This window comes from Thermobia domestica, chromosome 17 (assembly GCF_964235325.1).
Source record: "Thermobia domestica chromosome 17, izTheDome1.hap1.1, whole genome shotgun sequence".
NCBI classification, from domain to species: domain Eukaryota; kingdom Metazoa; phylum Arthropoda; class Insecta; order Zygentoma; family Lepismatidae; genus Thermobia; species Thermobia domestica.
The window spans coordinates 163717407-163739703 of NC_137470.1; the positions used below are offsets into that span (position 1 = coordinate 163717407).

The 22297-nt window shown below is 35.6% G+C and overlaps 1 long non-coding RNA gene across 1 annotated transcript; it reads left to right on the plus strand.

The window, feature by feature from the left end:
* Nucleotides 1-7287: 7287 nt before the first annotated feature.
* LOC145673790 (uncharacterized) lies at nucleotides 7288-19985 on the plus strand. The gene is made up of 2 exons (XR_014128814.1): nucleotides 7288-7433; nucleotides 19779-19985. It is a non-coding gene; the product is annotated as an uncharacterized LOC145673790 (long non-coding RNA).
* Nucleotides 19986-22297: the final 2312 nt, after the last annotated feature.

Below are 22297 nucleotides of genomic sequence, written 5' to 3' on the forward strand. Positions count from 1 at the left end.
CAGACATCCTGCAACGACATTGTGTAACATCTAAGCGGGAAAGAGGGCAGTACGTATGTAGCATATGGATAACGTATGTTAAGTATTGATTTCTGTAGTAAACATAAGGATCCCGTATATTTGTACACTATACCGCTGTCCAAATAACGGATTTTTCTCAGTGACCTTAGCTCGTTTTTCTATTAACCTAGAACGACAGGGACACGAACACAGAAACATCGAGGAGAGTTAAAATTCCAAGGGCTCTTCCACCGGGAATCGAACCCAGGACCCCATACACCAAAGGCGCAAGTTGTAGCCAATTAACCAGCGAGGAGGGCACCAACTCGACCACTCGGACGATTGACAACGTTATCACTACACACATGATGTGTTCAATAACGGAATCGTTCCCGATTTCTGATTGTAAGAACAGTTTTTTTTTTTTTTTTTTTTTTTTGCCAATGAAAAATTATCCATAGCAAAATTCCTCAAATTTCATTCTCAAGCCGTTATAGGGTACCTTCATGGAGAGTTTTGCATCTTTATCTTATTAAGAAGTACCTAATGGCTATGAACAGTTCTTCGCCCATAAAAATTCTCATAGTACATTTCTTAAATTTGGTACCTTTTACTTACACAAGTCATTACGTAGGTAGGTACCATTATGCAGAGTTTCAATTCTCTATCTCATTTGGAAGCACCTAATCAATGATGACTGAGTAAATGAACCGATCTCTGTTTGAGTATGGGCGAAAAGCTGTCCTTATTCGCCCATAGAAAATTCCATAGCACATTCCTTACATTTCCCATGAAAAGTGATCCATGAAAAATTTCCCATAACACATTCCTCACATTACCGTCCTTTTTCACACTCAAGTCATTATAAGGTACCTTTATGCACAGCTTCACGTCATTATCTCATTGGGAATTAGCAGATCACTGTGATGAGTGAGTAAATGAACCCTTTTCTGCTTTGCTAAGGACAGTTTTTCGCAGATGAAAAATTTTCCATAGCACATTCCTCATATTTCGGAATTTGTTCACACTTAAGCCATTATAAGATTTACGATTACATTTATGAAGAGTTTCACGTCTCTGTCTCATTGGGAAGTACGTAATCATTTTTGATGAGTGAGTGAGTGAAACGATTTTCTTTCTAGCTAAGAACCATTTCTCACCCATAAAAAATTCCCATAGCACATAAATCATATTTCGGACATTTTCTGTACACGAGTCATTATAGGGTGCCTCTATGCAAAGTTTCACATCTATATCTCATTGGGAAGTACCTAATCAATTTGATGAGTGAGTGAGTGAAACGATTTCTTGCTTGGCTAAGGACAGTTTTTTGCCCATAAAATTTTCCCATAGCACATTCCTCACATTTCGGAATTTTTCTATGCTCAACTCATAATAGGGTACATTTATGCAAAGTTTCACGACTCTATCTCATTAGGAAGCACCTAATCAATTTGATGAGTGAGAGAATGAACCGATATCTGTTTGAGTAAGGACAGTTTTTCGCCCATAAAAAATTCCCATAGCATTTCCTCACATTTCGGACTTTTTCCATATTCAAGTCATTATAATGTACCTTTATGCAGAGTTTCACGTCTCTATCCCATTCGGAAGTACCTAATCAACTTGATGAGTGAGTGAAACTATTTCTTGCTTAGCTAAGGACAGTTTTTTGCCCATAAAAAATTCCCATAGCACATTTCACAGATTTCGGACTTTTTTCATACCCAAGTCATTATAGGGTACCTTTATGCAAAGTTTCACATTTCTATTTCATTGGGAAGTACCTAATCAATTTGATGAGTGAGTGAGTGAAACGATTTCTTGCTTGGATAAGGACAGTTTCTTGCCCATAAAAATTCCCATAGCACATTAATCATATTTCGGACATTTTCTGTACACGAGTCATTATAGGGTGCCTCTATGCAAAGTTTCACATCTATATCTCATTGGGAAGTACCTAATCAATTTGATGAGTGAGTGAGTGAAACGATTTCTTGCTTGGCTAAGGACAGTTTTTTGCCCATAAAATTTTCCCATAGCACATTCCTCAATTTCGGACTTTTTCCATACTCAAGTCATTATAAAGTACCTTTGTGCAGAGTTTCACGTCTCTGTTCCATTGGGAAGTACCTAATCAATTTGATGAGTGAGTGAGTGAAACGATTTCTTGCTTGGATAAGGACAGTTTCTTGCCCATAAAAAATTCCCATAGCACATTAATCATATTTCGGACATTTTCTGTACACGAGTCATTATAGGGTGCCTCTATGCAAAGTTTCACATCTATATCTCATTGGGAAGTACCTAACTAATTTGATGAGTGAGTGAGTGAAACGATTTCTTGCTTGGCTAAGGACAGTTTTTTGCCCATAAAATTTTCCCATAGCACATTCCTCAATTTCGGACTTTTTCCGTACTAAAGTCATTATAATGTACCTTTATGCAGAGTTTCACGTCTCTATCCCATTCGGAAGTACCTAATCAACTTGATGAGTGAGTGAAACTATTTCTTGCTTAGCTAAGGACATTTTTTTGCCCATAAAAAATTCCCATAGCACATTCCACAGATTTCGGACTTTTTTCATACCCGTCATTATAGGGTGCCTCTATGCAAAGTTTCACATCTATATCTCATTGGGAAGTACCTAATCAATTTGATGAGTGAGTGAGTGAAACGATTTCTTGCTTGGCTAAGGACAGTTTTTCGCCCATAAAGAATTCCCATAGTACATTCCTGAAATTTTGGACTTTTCCCATACTCAAGTCATTATAGGGTACCTTTATGCAAAGTTTCACATCTCTTTGTCATTGGGAAGTACCTAATCAATTTGATGAATGAGTGAGTGAAACGATTTCTTGCTTGGCTAAGGACAGTTTTTGCCTATAAAAACTTTCCCATAGAACATTTCTCAAATTTCTGATTTTTTCCATACTCAAGTCATTATATGGTATCTTTGTGCACAGTTTCTGGTGTCTGTCTCATTTGGAAGTACCTAATCAATTTGATGAGTCAGTGAGTGAAACTATTTTTTTCCTAGCTAAGGACAGTTTTTTTGCCCATAAAACTTTCCCATAGAATATTCCTCAGATTTCGGACTTTTCCCATACTCAAGTTGTTATAGGGTATCTTTATGCAAAGTTTCATGTCTCTATCTCATTGGGAAGTACCTAATCAATTTCATGAGTGAGTTAATGAGCCTGAGAACTGGATATTTTAGGGGTCCAGTACTCGAATATGGTTGAAGGTAGGAATGTGAGATTTGGGATATGATTACGTTTCTCGGATATATCTTCAAATTCTAAATTTCATGTTTCTACCCTTAATAGAATCGTTTTTACAAAGCCTCGAAATCGGCGACTTTACTCAAAACTCTTGTTCGTGTATAATATGCTTACGGCAGTGCAGGCCAGTTTTCATTTTCTTCGCGGAACTTGGCTGCCATGCACTGCCGTGCATGTTGATACAGACAGATAGATAGATAGACACAGAGGGAAAAAGAAAAAGTGTCTTGCACCCTTCTCCTTTCTCGCACCTGTGCTGCGTCAGAGCTAAACCAGGCCTCTTTGCAAAACGTATTGACCAGCCTAACCTAAACACAAGCCTCTTAGTAGTTAACGTAGAAATATGGTCGAGAGGTTTAAGGCATATAGTGATTGTATTTTTAATAACCATGAGTATGGGTTTCGAACCCTCCACTCCCATGTTTTTTTTATACTTTTTGCAGCTACGTCGGAACATTCAATTTTTATTCTTTATTAATTTCAAATGACGTTTACATTCAAAATAAGAGGAATTTTGGTGGCATTTGTTCGGATATTCTTCTCTTTCGAAATGAAGACAAGAATAAAAGCAATACGCAAAGACAAAAAGTATTATCAGTACTAAACATTACCAATAATAATTGCTACGAAAGACTAAATAGACCCCTTTTACTATCTCTCATGAGCTGTATGTGTTATTAACAAAACATTTAAAAAATGTCCTTGCCGGGGATTTGAACTGGCGTCCTTTGCATTTGTAAGCCAGCACCTTACCCACTACACCAAGATCATGGTTTGGTGAACGTTGAGTTGTTGGTGTACTGTATTTCTTCTATTTGTGTTTTATGTTCCCACATCTACAACTTTTGCTCTTTTTTTCTCTGTTTAGCAGCTGTTTCTGGTTTTCTCTTTCGGTGTCGTTCCTTATTTACACTATGCACTATTCGTATTCACAGCTTGAGCCTCTCTGTAATGTCTTATTCAGACCATAGATGTTCATTTTACTTCGACCTCACTCACCCTCGCCCTCGCAGTAGCAGTTGGCCCTCGCCCTCGTTCACCCTCGCCCTCGCAAATGGAATTGTCCATCGCCCTCGCGCGCCCTCACCCTCGCTGTCGAAACTTGTCCTCGCCCTCACGCACCCTCGCCCTCGCCGTCGAAGCTTGTCCTCGCCCTCGCGCACCCTCGCCCTCGCGGCCAAAACTTGTCCTCGCCCTCGCGCACCCTCACCCTCGCCATCGAAGCTTGTCCTCGCCCTCGCGCACCCTCACCCTCGCTGTCGAAGCTTCTCCTCGCCCTCGCGCACCCTCGCCCTCGCGGCCAAAACTTGTCCTCGCCCTCGCGCACCCTCACCCTCGCTGTCGAAGCTTCTCCTCGCCCTCGCACACTCTCGCCCTTTTCGTCGAAGCTTTTCCTCGCCCTCGCGCACCCTCACCCTCGCCATCGAAGCTTGTCCTCGCCCTCGCGCACCCTCGCCCTCGCGATAGGAGTTGTCCATTATCCTCGCTCGCCCTCGCCTTCGTGCTCAAAACTTTTCCTCGCCCTCGCACACACTCGCCCTCATATCATTGAGGGCGAGGGTAATTGAGGGTGAGGAGGCCTCGAGAAGTCCTCCTTTGTGAGGATCAGAGCATCAATTATATTCAACCTATTTGTTGAATTATTTCCTTATCGTCAGTGGCGGATCCGGGGGGACTTCTTTATTTTATATATACAAATAAAACGCATGATTAAACTGTTTACCCACAACAAAATCCTGCTTGTTTTGCTGAAGTGGCTTTTCCTAAGTTTTATATGTTTCATATATCCTACAGTTTTTTTCAGGCCTTTTTTTAATTTGTCCAAATTCATATTTCTGCTTTTACCACACAATCGTTCAATACTCGCACTATAATATTTACAATCAGTATAGCATCCTGTAACGTATTTTATTCCTAATAAAAATCACTGAACAACACAACATACAAACCCTATCTCACTGGCTTGCACGCGAACCGTTGGTGCATGGGTCCTGGGGACAATTCCGAGTGGGAGAACATTGAACGACAGTGGATCGAATTCCGCGTTAAACCTATAGGTCCACTTCTCATATAGCCTCGCCGACGAAAGAGGACGCTAAACGGCAATCAGTCAACAGTTGCAAATTTCGGCTGCATAAACAACTTATGTCTTGTGGAACTTATTAAATTAATTTTGTTAAAGCAGCTCTTTTAACAAAATTTCAGTATTAACGTGTCAGATATTTCTATTTAAGGACAAGAAAAAACATATTATTTATTTTGTAACTAAATGATAGCTCTATCCACGTAGATTATAAAAGCAGAAACAATGAAAATCGATATAATAGTGACTGACATTATTTTAACAAATATCGATTCAGAAAATAGTTTGGGCTGTCACAAAACTATGAAAAGTTAAAAATTCCGATTAATTGTAACAACTTCATCAGTGGTGGACATTGGAGGAGGATGTATGCCATTAATCAGCCCATTTCATGGGCATCCAAACCCACGAGCCCAACGTTCGCTAGCTCGATATTCACGCTCAACCGTTCTCGGGTTCAATAATTAAGCGCTACCCCGAGCGCCAATGAAATAAGTCAGCGCGAGTCCAACTGAGGGAAGTGAGCCCGAGCATGATTCCCAAAGGAATAAATGAGCTAGAGCCCAGTTGAAAAAAATGAGCCCGAGTCCGAGAGAGTCCAGAGCAAAATGGCCATCTATGAACCAAAGTCATTCCATCAAGTCTTTTTGCATCTGATCTACTGCATTCTAATGGTTCTCTCATTGATTGTGTTTGTTCAGATATCTGCGCTCTTGTCATTTACTACTGAATGACGTGAGTGACTGTTTGTCTGTCTACCAACACTCTTTAAACATGACAGTGTAGTAGACACTTCGTATCTAAAACGTCTCCAGCACAGGGAGGGCAACAATGAGGCACACTTACTTCTTAATGTAGCGCTATTTCTACCCGGAAACTTTCATGGGAAAAATCAAATATTATTCTTATTTCATTATTATTTTTAATAATTATGTACGTACACACGAGAAATTGTTTACTGCAATTAATTGAAAGGAAAAATACGATTAATGTATAACCTTGCTATGACACTAACTTTTCATCTAGGGGGGATGACAGACAGGGTTGGCTGGTTTAAACCAAGGTGGTTTAAACCATGGTTTAAACCAGCTGGTTTAAAAAAAACTGGTTTAAACCAAAAAAACAAAAAATGTTCGTAAAAGTGTAAGTGTTTGTAAAATCTTGATGAACACACATTTGTGGGTTATCACGTTTCACTGCCGTATATTATTCGTATTATATTCAGACCTAAATTCCCCATTCTTTACTCAGAAAAATTAAACTACAAAAGCAACTTTTTTTTACAAGTTTATAAATGTTTATTTTGTGATTTTTTGTAGTTGTTATTATTGTTATGTAATTGCAATCGAAGAAAAATTCTAAATATTGTTTCGTTTCAATGTTTACTATTGATAAAATACATCGAAATGCCGTACTTCTTGTATGTGTGTGTGGGGGGTCATACAGACCCCACAAGAGGCATTTAGTGAAATAAGTATCTTTGGTATCTATTTATGCATAAATGAGTTTGAGCCAAAGTGGACTCAAATAATTCGTATCTTTATTCACTTTTCTTATTGATATGCAGATTAAGTCGGTGTATTTCTTTAATTTGGACCAATAAACGTTGTTAACTAACTTGAACTAAATTAGTTCTTCTGTACTTCGTAGTACTTTGAAATTGTTCATATGTAATTCTGTGTAATGGTTTCACTTGTGCAACTTTTTATGTTTTTGTCCTTCTGAAATCACTCTTGACAGTTATATTAAGAAGCATGTAAAGATCAGTACAGCGTATTTTTTTTATGGAAGTGGCTGGATCCACACCCAAAGAGAAGAAAGAGACAAGAAACTATCAAGGTGTGGATAGTATTTCGTATATGACGTCATTATAACTTAAGCCAATGAAATTTGTTGTATGATAGAGATAAGTTTCGGCATGGTTTCATCGGAAAATTTATAATTGAACGCCATTGTTTATTGTCTGTATTGGGTGTGAATTTAATTTTCAGTTCTTTTTTCGAAAAATTATTTGTCGAGACAGAGTGAAGCATGTTGCAAACCACGCTGTATAGTTTATGTTCAGGTGTAGTTCTAATTTTGATAGTTATAATTTTTTCTAAACATTTTTTGAAATTATTTATGTAACTGGATCTACCAAGAAATGTGACGAGGGCTCTTAGAAATTTACTGTTGTGTAGTGTGTAAAAGTTAATATGCATGTCTTAGAAAAGTAGTTACTTATTAACATGAATTGCCTGTTATTGTTTTAAGAATAAAATCGTTTAAGAATTAAACATTCGGTATGTTTTTGGAACTGGGGGATCTTTTCTGTATTATTTTGTGGTTTGGGTAGGTTAGTTTAGGTCAGGTTAGAATAGGATATTTGGGGCATTACTCGAGCAGACAGTTCTAGCAAATTTTCACATGTTTATTGGAGCCACGAACCAACTAAAAAGCACGAATGCTATCTAACCGAGTCTAACCTCAAACCCCGAGCAAAGCGAGGGTGTTTCTCCGTAGGGAGCAGGCGCGTCAGCGACGGGTAGGGTTCATACTCTTAAATGAGGATAGTGGAGAAATACCTAAATTATCCGCAATAATTTTTACGTGGTGATTTTATCAGAATAACTACTTTCTTCCTATATTTTCTGTGTTTTTGATGGTTTAGGCTAGGCTCGGTTAGGTTATGTTATGTTAGTAATTACACTTACGTAACATCAACTCATTTCTCCTGTAAACATGGTGATTTTACCCGATTTTGGCCCCCTAGTTCCAAAATTATCCCAAACATTCGTGTCTAGGACACTCGCACAAGTTTATAGAGAGCATTAGAAAGAATTGTTGAAAATCTAACAAAAAATATTTGAACAATTCCCTACTCTTACAAAACATTGTGCATGGTAACATGATATGCAATCGGCATTACTTGAGCAGACTGTTCTGTCAATTTACATTTTAAGGTTAGCTTAGATTAGGACGAAAAATGTTTCGGCATTTGTGCTGTATCGCGAGACCATATAACATTCGAAAATGTTACAATTTTGGTAATTTCTGTTCGCATTAGGTTAGGTTAGGTTTATGTTATGTTAGTGTAGGGGTCCAGCATAATTTTCCAGAAAATGATAGAATTTTGCTGATTTCCACTAATATTAGGTTAATTCACGTTGCCTTACATTAGTTTAGGTTACGTTATGTTACATCTAAGTACTTGTATCATCCATTTCTCCTGTGTTTTGTGCGTGCTTCTGGACCCCTTCTGCAAAACATACTCGAAAATAAATACCAAAATGTACTACATTTGGTTCCGTTGGTTAGATTATATTACATTACGTTACATTAGCCTAGGTTAGGTTCAATTACCTTCTAAAATAGATGCGTGGAAACGTTTATGATTTGTAATAGAAAACTACTATTTGCAATTAAATACGGGGCCTTGTTTAGCGATGGAAGGGCCAGCTTTTCACCTACTTTTTTGCGATACTCTACTCAGATTCGGTCGTTTTATGGTTCCATACGATAAATTAGGTAAAGTTACCAATATTTAATTCACATAGTATTGCCGAGCGAGCGTTAGTGAGTCAAGGCGTGTTAGAGCCCCGCAGGCACGTTGTTTTCTGTCTTCGTTACGAAGAGTTCACTTTCTTTTCCCACATAAGTCACTATAAAGTTCAAGTTCGGTAAACTAGGAGTAATTAGTTAAAATTTTCATAACACTTTACTCAAACATCGATTGCCAGTTTTTGCCCCCATCTCTAAACTGTTAACAAATATGGCGTTCGGATGTATGACAAAAACTAAGGTGCAAAACACAAACCATCTTGTGCTAGATAACCACTAAAAAGCACGAATGCTATCTAACCGGCAGTCAGTCCAGGGCGAAGCTGGTGGTCCCGCACGGGGATGCGTCCAAATAGAGTAGGCGCATTAACAATGGTGGTTATGCGAATGAGTGAGGGTAGTGAAAACAGATGGTTCTTGCAATAATATTTGTTATGGTTTATACAATATGAGTTTCTAATTATTGGAACAGATTAAGGATAGTCCGTCATGAAAATTAAGGTAGTTGTATGGATAAAATGAATGAGTACATATGACAGGATTGTATAGTATACTAAATTCCACTATCGGAGGAAGTTTTCAGAATGTAGGAAACCAGTATTTCGTGTTTACAAGTGTGAAACAATTGCAACTGGGATTAAAATGATTGCGTGCATATCAAAGACGACTGTGTAACAAACTAATACCATCTGCGAAGTATTTCTGTAACGATGTAGGAAACTTAGAGCTCCCTCGTGACTAAGCGGTTAGCGTACGCGCTTTTGGTGTGGGAGACCCGAGTTCGATTTCCGCGCGAGCTCATGTAGTTTGGAGTACGCGTTAAATTGCAGGTCCACGTCTCATATAGCCTCGCTGCTCAAATGGACGCTCAACTAAAATCGATTCTAATCGATGTAGGAAACTTGTAGTTTTACTTTACAACATTGGAGCTACTAGTGTGAAACCAGTACAGGTACTCTAGCCTATGAGATTCTAGGCGATATCAAGTGTTTTTTGCGCTGTCTTTGATTATGTGCATTTCCCGTCGTTGGCGCGTCTACTTCCTGCAGATGCAGTTTTTCGTTACCCCGCAGGCCACCTAGCACAAGTTAGCGTGTGCTGTTTCCGCGATCGCTTTTGTCGCATACTTTCGAACCGTGTTTATGCCTATAAGGAAAAATTGTCGTAAAGTGAATCTTCACCCATGAATGCAAATCCTACCTAAGAAACAGTTTTTAAGATACTATAGTGAAATAATTGAATATAGTAAGATATTAGGTACTAGGATAGCGCATAGTCATTTCTAGGGCACATTAGTTTGTACGCATATTGTGTTTAGTGTTTATACACGGAAATGAACGTTTTAATTTTACGTCGCATGTTTATGCCCTTTGGGCTAAAGGTGACGTATAATTAGAAAACATTGTATGGAATGGCAATATGGGAGTAACCGAAATAACCCGGAGAAAACCCACGGACACGGTGCTGTCCACCACATCGAAATAGATTTGGCGCACCAGAGCTATACCGCCAATCCACCATACCTTCCTCGTTATGTACTAAGTATTGAATATTACCTATGAGTTTTACAAATTCTGCTATTCTTAAACTTAGTGCCCGCCGATATAGTTATCATATATAGTATTTTACCGTATGTTTCTTGCAGCTACATTTACTTTTCCTTGCAAAAGTGTGAAAGGACGTTAGATTTGGTGTGCCCTCTCATTCTAAATAGTTAACACTTTTGTATGTTTAGCATACAAGGTTGGATGGTTTAAACCAGCTGGTTTTTTCAAAAAAAAAAAAAAAAAAAAAACTGATTTAAACCAAAAAACAAAAAATGTTCGTAAAAGTGTGTTTGTAAAATCTTGATGAACACACATTTGTGGGTTATCACGTTTCACTCCCGTATATTATTCGTATTATATTCAGACCTAAATTCCCCACTCATTACTCAAAAAGATTATACTACAAAAGCAACTTTTTTTTTACACGTTTATAAATGTTTATTTTGTGATTTTTTGTAGTTGTTATTATTGTTATGTAATTGCAATCGAAGAAAAATTCTAAATATTGTTTCGTTCCAATGTTTACTATGGATAAAATACGTCGAAAATGCCGTATTTTTTTGTGTGTGTGGGGGAGGGGGTCATACAGACCCCACAAGAGGCATTTAGTGAAATAAGTATCTTTGGTATCTATCTATGTATAAATGAGTTTGAGCCAAAGTGGACTCAAATAATTCGTATCTTTATTCACTTTTCTTATTGGTATACAGATTAAGTCGGTGTATTTCTTTAATTTGGACCAATAAAAGTCGTTGTTAACTAACTTGTACTAAATTAGTTCTTCTGTACTCCGTAGTACTTTGAAATTATTCATATGTAATTCTGTGTAATGGTTTCACTTGTGCAACTGTTTATCTTTTTGCCCTTCTGAAATGACTCTTGACAGTTATATTAAGAAGCATGTAAAAATCAGTACAACGGTTTTTTTTTTTTTTTTTTTTTTTTTTTTTTTTTTTAAATCAGGATTCTTTCGTGAGTGAGTCGGCAGACGTATCGCATTTGTGGCCAATTAGTCCTGGTTCTGAGTTCAAATGGAGGACAATTTCTCTCGGATGTAACTCGAGAAGCGGTTTTTATTCCGCTTTAAGCTTATGTGACCCCTTCCAGCATAACCCGGTTGTTGCATAATAACATCAAGGCGAAACAAACTTATTTCTGTCCATATTGATATGAATATATAGAGCAAATCATTTAAACCATAAAAACCTGGTTTAAACCCAAAAAAAAAAACTTTTTTTTCTTTTTTTTAAATAAAATCCATGGTTTTTGCCAACCCTGTTAGCATACCATTTTTTAAATTTTTGTATTCCACCTCTTGCAAACCAAGTTCATGAACAGTATGACCTATTGTAGTGCGAATCACGACGGAGGTTTTAAATCAGTGCACTAGGTGGGTACGCAGACCATCATGCAGGATAAATCCTTACAATATAGGCCATTTCTACCAACTTTTTCAGCTCGAGGAGAGTGGAATTACTGGACCATACCACCAGTTTTGGCTATTTTGCTTTTATTTAAAACTGTTCTTGATATTGATACTCTACATTGATTTGTTTTAAAGTGTACCGCCCACGATAATAATCTGAGGCTAAGGAAGACGCTAATCATGTTCACAAACGAAATACTGCTATGATGAAAGTAGGAGAAACCCGACAAAACTTACCCACACGGTGTTTGACTACCACTAAGCCCACTTGACGCGAGCTGGGTTCAAACCAAGCATCCACGCACGAGAAGTGGGCACTCTGATATACATTGATTAACTTGCTCTGGTTAGTTTGCATGTGCAAGGATATATAATCACTTACGGAATAGTAACGACAGTCCATAATCACAACTCTTTTTACGAATTCAGTAATCTGTTTCAGATGTAGTTCAACTATGAACGGTCTTATCTTGTATCCCGAATGTTTCGAGACTTTCTATGTTTGAGTTGTTTACTATATATCGTAAAGCATCGATCAACAATTATTTCATTCTACTGTACTTTCTAATTATTGCATATACTGTTCTACTTTGTACGCTCGTTCGTTCCAAAGGAACTCTTATTATGCACGTGTTACTAAACAATTCATCCGTATCTCACGGAATAGGTATTTTAACTACACGAAGCTAAATTAAGTCAATACCTATAGGTGAATTGTAGGAAATCTGTATAAGTCCTTGCACGGAAACTTAAGTTTTGCTATAATTTAGCTCCAGCCCAAAAGTATAGAGGCCACAGTGACTTAGTGGTAGAGCCCTCACCTACGGTGCGTGGGGCTCTGGTATATTATAAATTATAAAAACGAAATTACGGGTAGATCTAGATGTAAGGAACACTTGAGTTGCATATATTAATACTATTTTAATGATGAAATCGTAGTAATGTAATAAAGTGAAAATCTCAACTAATGGCTTATCAGTATTAAGTGGGTACGCTAGCTTGTTTCATGCCATCATAGGCAGCTATATAATCGAAATATAGTTAGGAAATCGTAATTTTGTATAATGTCAGTCGTAAATGTTAACTATGAAACTGTGTTTGTAAAGCGACAATGAAACACTCAATTGAAATGATATATCCACGTCCGACAATCAACTAAAAAAGCAGTAATTGCTTCCGGTTATTTTAAAAAATCTGTGCTTTGGCATTTCAAACGTTTATTTGGTAACACTAAACCATCGTAGAGACTTTGCATACGTATATGCTTCAATATCTCCTGCACTTTTGTAACCCTTATATATATATATATAAACATTCATGTGTGTAATGTCCGATCCCGTCCACTTTTCACTCATGAGTAGTTGATAGGATAGTTCGTCTGTTTACCTGGTGTACTTATTTTGATTTCCTTGAATGTGATTTTTTCCCCTACAATTAGTACTGACTTGTGAGTGTATAATTTTATTTATTTATTGTTACATATAAAATGCACATATGAAGTACGCTGTTTTTGGTGCCCTGCACAACAGTACTCGTTCAAAGTAACAACAACCGACTATGACCGTAAACTTAAAATGTTCTCATATACATGCAAGGATTACTTTTATTATGAGTGGAGAATCTATCCTGGAAATTCCATCCACCAACGAATGACAAAATGCTTTGCTCTTGTTTCATTATTCTTGTGTTCTTATAATGGATATATTTCTATATATATAAATGACCTTCATACATGTAGATTCAGTTCCGTGGGGAATGATTGATTATTTGGTTAAATTAAAATCTAGCACAAAACAGTAATTTACTAAAAGAATGTATTGATGGAGACCTCAAGACTTTACATTGTGTAAGAGAAGAATTTTATATCTGTCAGTAGATTGGACATATTTTTCGATAATGTAAAATTTTAATTTCACTATGTGAGTTTATGCGGGTCAGATGTTCGTAATACACGATCATACACATTCATCTCGTATATTTGCAAAACGTAATCAGACTACGTTAGTTTAATTCTTTTTAAATAATTTTCTGCTTTAAATTTTGAAGTACAAAAGAGGGTAATTGCTCTTCCCGCTGGTGTAGCGGCTAGCGCGCGCCTTTGCTTACACTGGGGTTAATCTTTAAAATCGCGTACCATGCGTTTGTGTTGCTTCTCATCTGGAAAGAGGTGTAATCTCATTAACTAAAGTTCATTCAACGAATCTTCTGATCTTGATGTAAACATTACAGAATGGTATTACTCCGCCAGTCATCGGATGATTGGCTATCGGTCAGCGCTTCTTTCGAGAAGCACGTGCTTGTAGCCTGTCGGCGTTTTATATATTCCTCGCACGCAGCCATACTGTAAACCGTGATTCGCGCGTGAGGTGGGTCAACGCAACTTTCTGCGCATGCGCATTCTCTTTTATTGCATTAATTCAATTTAGTTCTTAGACACCGTGTTGTTTCTGTTATGTAACTGTAAGGAAACTGCATTTCTGGTAATGAGCCTTACAAGAAACAAAAATATTGAAATACAGCTTATTTTACAATGGACTATTTTCTTCTGCCGCATGGATGTTCCAAGGCTCTTGAACCAATAAAGTGAAGCAGTTACCACGTGTATCTGCTTATATGAGGTACTGAACGTTCCTTGAATAACCTATAACTGGAACGGAGTAGGGGTGTGCACGGTGGCTCAGTGTTAGAGCGTTTAACTCTGGTACGTAGGGTCCCTGTATTAAATCCTGGCCCAAGTACGTTTATGGTAGACATGTCCGTGGGTTTTCTCGGGTACTCCAGTTTCCTCGCAAAATCCCATTTCAGCAATTTTTTCATTCATTATTTACTTGCGTTAATCATCCGTCTTCTTTAGCTTCAAGAGCATAATCGTGGAAAGTTAAACTGAACTCAATAACCAGCTGATTCAGACCACAGCATGTGATCCCAATAGGCAATTGTATTATTATTATAATTATTTTAACTTTTACTGAAAACGTTACTTGCTGGTATCTTGGAAAAGTGAAGAAAATAACCCGTCGACATTTTTAACGCAACTTAGAATAATGTCACTCGTATATCTATAATTGGATTTCTTTCTCATTCTCAGCAAATTTACCGTTTAAACTCAATAAATGTACCAACAACTATGGATTCAGTCAATTATAGATCCCGTTTGAGTATTGATAAAACACTCGTGCAGGGTTCCTACTGGTCAAGGAAGTCAGGGAAATTTTATAAAATATATTTTTCTCATTTTTTTAACATTACTTTTACATCAGTTTCAACTTAGCCAACAATTAAAGATCACGGTATGGAACGTTGCTCACATTTTTATGGGTGCTAAATGAAGTGTACGTATGAGCAATTGAATACTATTTGTCTTTATAGAATATATAAATATTTACCGTTATTTATTCCTTATTTATATATCATCATCATCCGACACCTGTCATGAAAGTCAGGTAATTTGCTGCCGCAGATCAGGTAAATAGATTTCTCCACATCAGTAGGAACCCTGTAATAGGTTATAAAGATTAATTCGTGTATTATTTGGTGCATTCTGGAGTATATGAGACGAAATGCAAATACAAGAATGCGTACATAATCATTTCAAAAAGGAATATTCTAACCAGAGTGACCATAAGATGAAGTTCATATGAATACTTGTAAAACAAATTTTAAGTTATGCTCAATCCATATAACAAATCTGGTAATAGCTGTTATGAGTGAAAAACGCTTTTTCTTTCCTGGTTCATTTTTGAGCCTTTGCTTGACCTCTTGGCATCTGTAAAAAATTGTGTACCAAAGTTCTGTTTTTCTTCACTGAGTTGAATAATAATATAACGATTCTCCACTACTTCTAGAAATAAATAAATATGTATCAGATATATCATAAAGACTAGCAGTTCGTACAAGAGGTATATCATATGAATTAAAAGATATATTCAGGAAGTAGTAAATATTTTGAAACTTATAGGGAGGATCGTTCGAAAAAAAGTGTAGTTAAACTATACTCCTACATCCATATATACATATGAGAATTAAAAGAACTATCAGTACTATCTCCTAGTTGTCAATTTGAAGTGATAGCAAATAGTCAGCTCCATCTGACCAAATTTCAAGCAACCCCTAATAATGATTTATAATTTAACTATAAAATCTTACCTTGTGCAACTACTTCCATTCCTGTTTAAGTCGTTATTCTCACAATATTTCGCTCTTTTCTGGAATCATTCCTGAATCTCAGACGTAATGTTAGCAGGAATCTACTTTTTGATAACATTGTTATATCACTTCATAAGCTGTAAATAGAAAAATCTGCACAAAGTGTTCTACAGTACACTTCTGTAAATTATATTCACCACTCCTGAGCTTCATGCCGACTTTTTCCTTCACAGGTTTTGAAGTGATGTAGTAATGTACTCAGAAAGTATATTCAGGCTAGCATTACCCCTGCATTTTGAGAATGGTTCCAGAGAGGATCGAAATTTTGTGAGAAAAATGAATTAAATATGAATAACAGTTATGCGTACAAAGTAAGATGTTGAGTTTTAAACCATGTACCCAAGAGCACAGTTTAGTAACTATAGCTACTTTAAGTATTGTAATTTCAAAAGATTTCAGTGCCAACAGTGAAAAAATTCAAACTCGAGACTACATTTTTCATAAATGTAGATAATTTACGTGTGATTTGTTATTACAAATATGTAGTGCTGATAACTATAAATCATACTTTGCTTTCTTCCTGGTGTAGTAGCAGCACGCGTGTTTATGGCAAGCGAGGTATCGAGTCGTGGGAGAGCATCGAACGCACTGCAGTGGTTCCAGATGCTACTTTAAATTGTAGGTCTCGTCTATATAATCTAGCTGCTGATAAAAGGAATAAATACAAATTAAGTAACCAATCAATTTAGATTGTTTCTATTCTTCCGGAGATAGAAACAACACACAATAGTACTGTTAGAAAAAAAGTACAAAATTAAGTGCTTATAGTTATAAAATTACTTTGAATTTTAATGTGGTCTTCCCCTTCATGGTGATGTATGGGAATGCGTTTTCTTTTCTTTCTTTCTGTTCTTAACTAATGTTTTCTAAAAATATCTAGCTTCGTTGCAACCCACATGAGTTTTATATTTTAGTTTAAATGTCTCTCTGCTATGTGAGTTAACTGGGCTATTTATAGCTAAGCTAAAAATTGATGTGGTAACAAAGAAGCGAAACATATATATTACAATACGATCCACACTACTACTTAGATTTGTGTTCAAAACTTTACTATACTGGTTTTTAATGTGTATCCTGACGCTATATCCTAGAAGTGTTATTGTGTTCCAGATGGAACATATTTCTGTGTAATGCGTGTGAAGCGTACGGGTTTCGAATGCAGTAAATTCTGTTTTTTTCCATCATATCTCCCTGTGTTTTAATGCAATTTGTTTCCTTTTGTCCCCTAATGTAGGTCAACGCTGAGAATTGCGCCTTTATCGGGGAAAGAACCTGGGTATTCAAATTATGTGGGTACATGAAGGATTAATATAACATATCGGGTTTAGACAAGTACTTATCTAGTTTCTCCCTTCATGTAATGGAGATTATATTTTATTTTCCAGCAGGGTGGATTGATTTAAATCAGTCTGATTTAAATCACTTGATTTTTTAAAATAAAAATCGTTGATTTAAATCGAATTCCAAAATAAATTAATTTAAAGTGAAAATAAGTAAAATCCCGTTTCTGTTCTGTTATTTCGATTATGGGAGTTAATAATTATAATTCATTGAGACTCAAATGTACAGTAGTATGAAAACCAGTGTCATGCAGAGGATGATTAGGGAAAATCCCGTTTTGAACAGGTAACGGAGCAATCCTGCTTTCTTCTTTTCGTAACATTGGGTTTGGGTTTTAAAATCGTTAACTATTCCAACGGGGAAATAACCATCGACATTTAAGATGAAAAGTCTTTTTTGTGCGTGTCTGTTTGTTTGCTCCCAGATAATAGGGCGTATTTAGAGGGGTCCTATCTCCTCTCTATTTTTTTTTTTTGTTTTGTTTTGTTTTGTTTTGTTAATTTTATAACTTTAGGCGAAATTTATGTATTTCATGTCGCAAGCTAAGTTCTGAGTATTTAAAAATAGGCCCCTGCCAAATATCAGTAACTTTTGTGAAAAAAAGTGTTATTTTGATAAACGTTGCTGTACTTTTTCCTTAATGCTTAACCTTTTAAATTATATCACCTATTTTTAGGTGATAGGGTAGAATCTTCATTAATCAATTAAAAAAGTACGAATAAGGCATTTTACTTCGTTTTCTTCAAGACAGGAGGCATTTTAGAACACGTTACGTATGTTTTCACGCCTTTCTACGTTGAGGCATAGTGTGTGATGACGTCATAAATTTAAAAAGATATTTTTTGTCATGCGTATTATTATTATTATTATTTGGCGGGTTACACTTTGCATTCAGAAGACTGAAATTTTGCACACTCGTTCATTGCACCCCTTAATAATTTTCGGATGTTTTCAGATATCTGCGTGGAAACAGCTGGGTCCAGAGGGGAAAAAATGTGTTAAAAAAAGGATATTTTTAACAAAAAATAGTTTTTTCGTGATTTTCCCGCCTCAGATGGAGACATATGAATGGTACTGTTTCAAAGGCTGTTCTATTCTGAAGAAAATGATGCACGTACTATGCTCCTAGGATAAATAGGGATGTCTCAGGAAACTGTTACCTGAGATCCTGTTTTATACGGGAATCTGGGGTATTTGGGGAATATTATTTTTCGCGGGCTTACTTTTGCACCTACAAAATTGAAATTTTGCACATTTACTCAGTGCACCCCTCAGTATTTTTCAAATCTCTGCCTTAAAACAGGAGGAGGGGCCCACAGAGGTAAAAATTAAAAACAAAAAGGAAGATATTTTTAACAGAAAATTCATTTTTTTCGTGATTTACCCGCCCCAGATACATGATGGAGACATTTGAAGGGTACCGTTTGAAAATTTGACTTATTCTGAAGAGAATAATGTACAAGTCATGATCCTAAAATAAATAGGGATGTCTGAAAAAGATTTTATATTACATCCGAGTCATCTGGGTCATTGTGGGAATGTTCTTAGCTCATTGTTAAATAGTTTCCTCACCCTTACTACTCAAGATAGAAGCTTGAAATTTTGTACACACGTTTAGTACACCCCTTAGTATTTCCCAGTTGGTTTTGAGATCTGTGCGGTAACAGGGAAATCCAGAAGGGATCAAAATTTTAAAAAAAGGAGTAAAAAAATGCCAATTACTCTCAAAATTACCCGCTTCAGGGACATGGTAAGGAAATGTGAATGTTACCGTTTCAAAAGCTGTTCTATTCTAAAGAGAGTGATGTATGTACCATGATCCTAGGATAAATAGGGATGATGCTGTAGCTGTTTGACTGAAAGTCTATAATTTACTTTTAAAAAGAGCCATAATTTAAAAGGGTTGAGAAACATTGTTTGGGATTTATATATGTTAACAATTGGGGATAATTCAAAATTCAATCCCAATACTTTCACTTAAATGGCATAATTAGCATTTAATACTAATTCCTAATGCTTTTTCTTCAGTTCGTGACTTGTATTATACGAGAGAAAGATTTGATTTAAATCAAAAAAATCGATTTAAATAAAAAAAATCAACAAAAATGATTTTTTTAAAAAAAATCATGATTTTTTTCCACCCTGTTTTCCAGTGATCTCTGTCTCTGCGCTCTGACCTTCATCTAGAAAAGATCCGTTAGGTTGAAACTTCTACAAAGTTTGAAACTCATATTAAACTTCTATAAAGTAACAATTCAAAAAAGAATCTGTACATGGTATTGTTTTGTTTCAGAGTAGGTAAATTTTGCATTTGTTACGAAGTAAAACTAATAATTAATGTTTTTTACAGGTGTAAGAAGAGAAACGTATTTACAAAGGAGCTAGCGAATCATCTTGTGCATGAATAACTGCTTCAAAGAATCTTAATACATGGTACTTTATGAATATTAATTTTGAATACTAATTTTGAGTACTCAGTGATTTTAGTGATAAAGGCTCTTCGGCTTCAAGAGCAGGCGATGTTCCCTCTTCCATTTAAAATTCATCTTTTTATGTGGATCATATCGAAATTATCGGAGAATGAAAGCTTCTAAGATCCATAAAATGTATCTTGATTAATAAAATGTGTTCCCTGACGTCATCTCATATATATATATTTTGTGTTTTATCTGATCGTTGTTGACTAACCTGTTTGTCAAAACACGAATTATTTTCTATATAGTAGTTCTATTGATCATTGAGTGTTAACTATTTGTTTGTTTACCTCTCCGTGAATACGTTACTAATTTTTTCTTTCCACATTTTAACTTTTTCATATACCACTATTTTCTGAATAGATTGTGGATTGTTTTAACTGTTTGCAAACTAAGTTTTGTAGGCGAATCTTAGGGCAAAAATCGTCACGTTCTTAACGCGTTGTAAGGAGCAGAAAATGGAGAACGTTTCTGCTGTTATTCGAAGAAGTGCTTTTGTACAAGTAAATGGGAAATTTAAAAAAAAAAAAAAAAAAAACTATATAATAAACTAAATTTTCAAACAAGGCATAAAGATTATAAATTTAAATTAGTTAAGATATATGATGGACGGAGACCCGTTAAACTATTTTTTTTATAATAAGTATGTCGGTGTCAGGATTAGAAATTCTAAGTCGGGAAGTTTCCACCTGATCCTAGCATTTGCACTAACTGGTATCGAATTTCTCAATATCTCGCAATAACTAAGCTGTTTGGTCAAATAGAAATCAAAAGACTTCTTTTGACTATAAACTTCAACCTGGCAGAAGATATTGCAGTACCAGCTCTTCCTTGTGTAAGAGCTTTCTTAGAATAAGTACTAAAAATTATTGCTCACTTGATGTCATCTATTTATCGTTTATTGCATTTAGTTTATGTGTAGGCAAATAACTAAACAAGTAGCTTCCATTGTATGTGATTTTTAAAATTTAAAAAAAAAAAAAAAAAAAAAAAAACACTTTTAATAGAGTATATTCTGAATTTAGAACTAAGAAATTAGTCATACTGAGAGTATACGTCTTGAAATGACGTAAGTAGTTCTCTATGATGCAAAATATACCAAACTTCATGTGGTTGGCTAAATGGAAAACCATGAATTTGGTAAATGTACTAGTTAAAAGTGTATTATTCTTAAAAAATAAAGTGCTTTTCCTGGCTAGTGTTTGTGAACTCATTTTATTTCTTCATTTATTTATTTTTGTCCATATATTATGTTTTTATCTGATTCTTTTAAGAAATTGTGTTTGGAAGGAGTTTCAGACGTCACAGTACTCTTGAGAAACCGATGAATCATGCTTACCGAGAAGATATCTCTCTCAAAATTCCGTGTGTGTATGTTAGAATAACTGGAATTGTTAGAAATGTATGTATGATTTGCACACGCTTCACAGAGAAAATGGAGCCAGTTGGATATCATTTTGTGGTGCTTGCGATCAGATTCTAGCATCCATTTTGATATCTTGCTGCGGTCTATTAATATCGTCGAACTTTTCCAAGCTGATTTGGAAGTTTGTTAAACAATTCATCTATTTTTCTTGTTAGTTCATTGACTTATATGTAAATGAATATTACCATCAGTGAATATGTATTTACATCTTTTGCATTGTAACACCGTGTATGATGCATGTATAGAGTCTACAAAGTTCTGATCATGTATTGGAAAAAATATATAATAGTGTTATCTTCAAGTAAATGGCAAACAGGTGTCTATAAATTTTCTCAGAGACTCAATGATCAGCCAAAAAGAAAGATAAAATAGTAAGCATTTGATATTAAAGTTACCTAAGAGTATTATCAAAATTATTTTTCCCATTTTGATACTAAAATGACTATTTTGTTCGAAGTAAAGAAGGTAAAATTATAGTTGTCTAATATTTCTTAGCCTGGGTGCACATCAGTAAAAGGTGTAGTGAAAATACAAAATCACCTAACTTGTCTTATATACATTCAGCTGAAATTATGAAATGTAAATGTAATTGAAATACAGTAAATTGTAAATTAAAGTAAATTATTTGTATTGTTAGGTGAATAACAAGTAAATCTAATAGACTATGATAGAAGAACAATAGAAATAAATGTGGAGCTTTTAATAAATGTTTGCAGGAACATGGATTTAAAAGTAAATGCAGAGAAAACTAAATAAGTGAAAATTCGCCGGGATCGTAATACTACAAATAATGGATACGTCAATATATCAAACAATACTATAGACAAAGTGATACTTTCAAATATCTAGGATTGATATTAACAGACCAATCGACCAGACCATATCTGCGAAGAAATTAAAATGTCGACTGTAAGCAGAGAATTCGTATTTTATTCAGTTCAAAATCTTTTGTCGATGATTTTTAAGCTT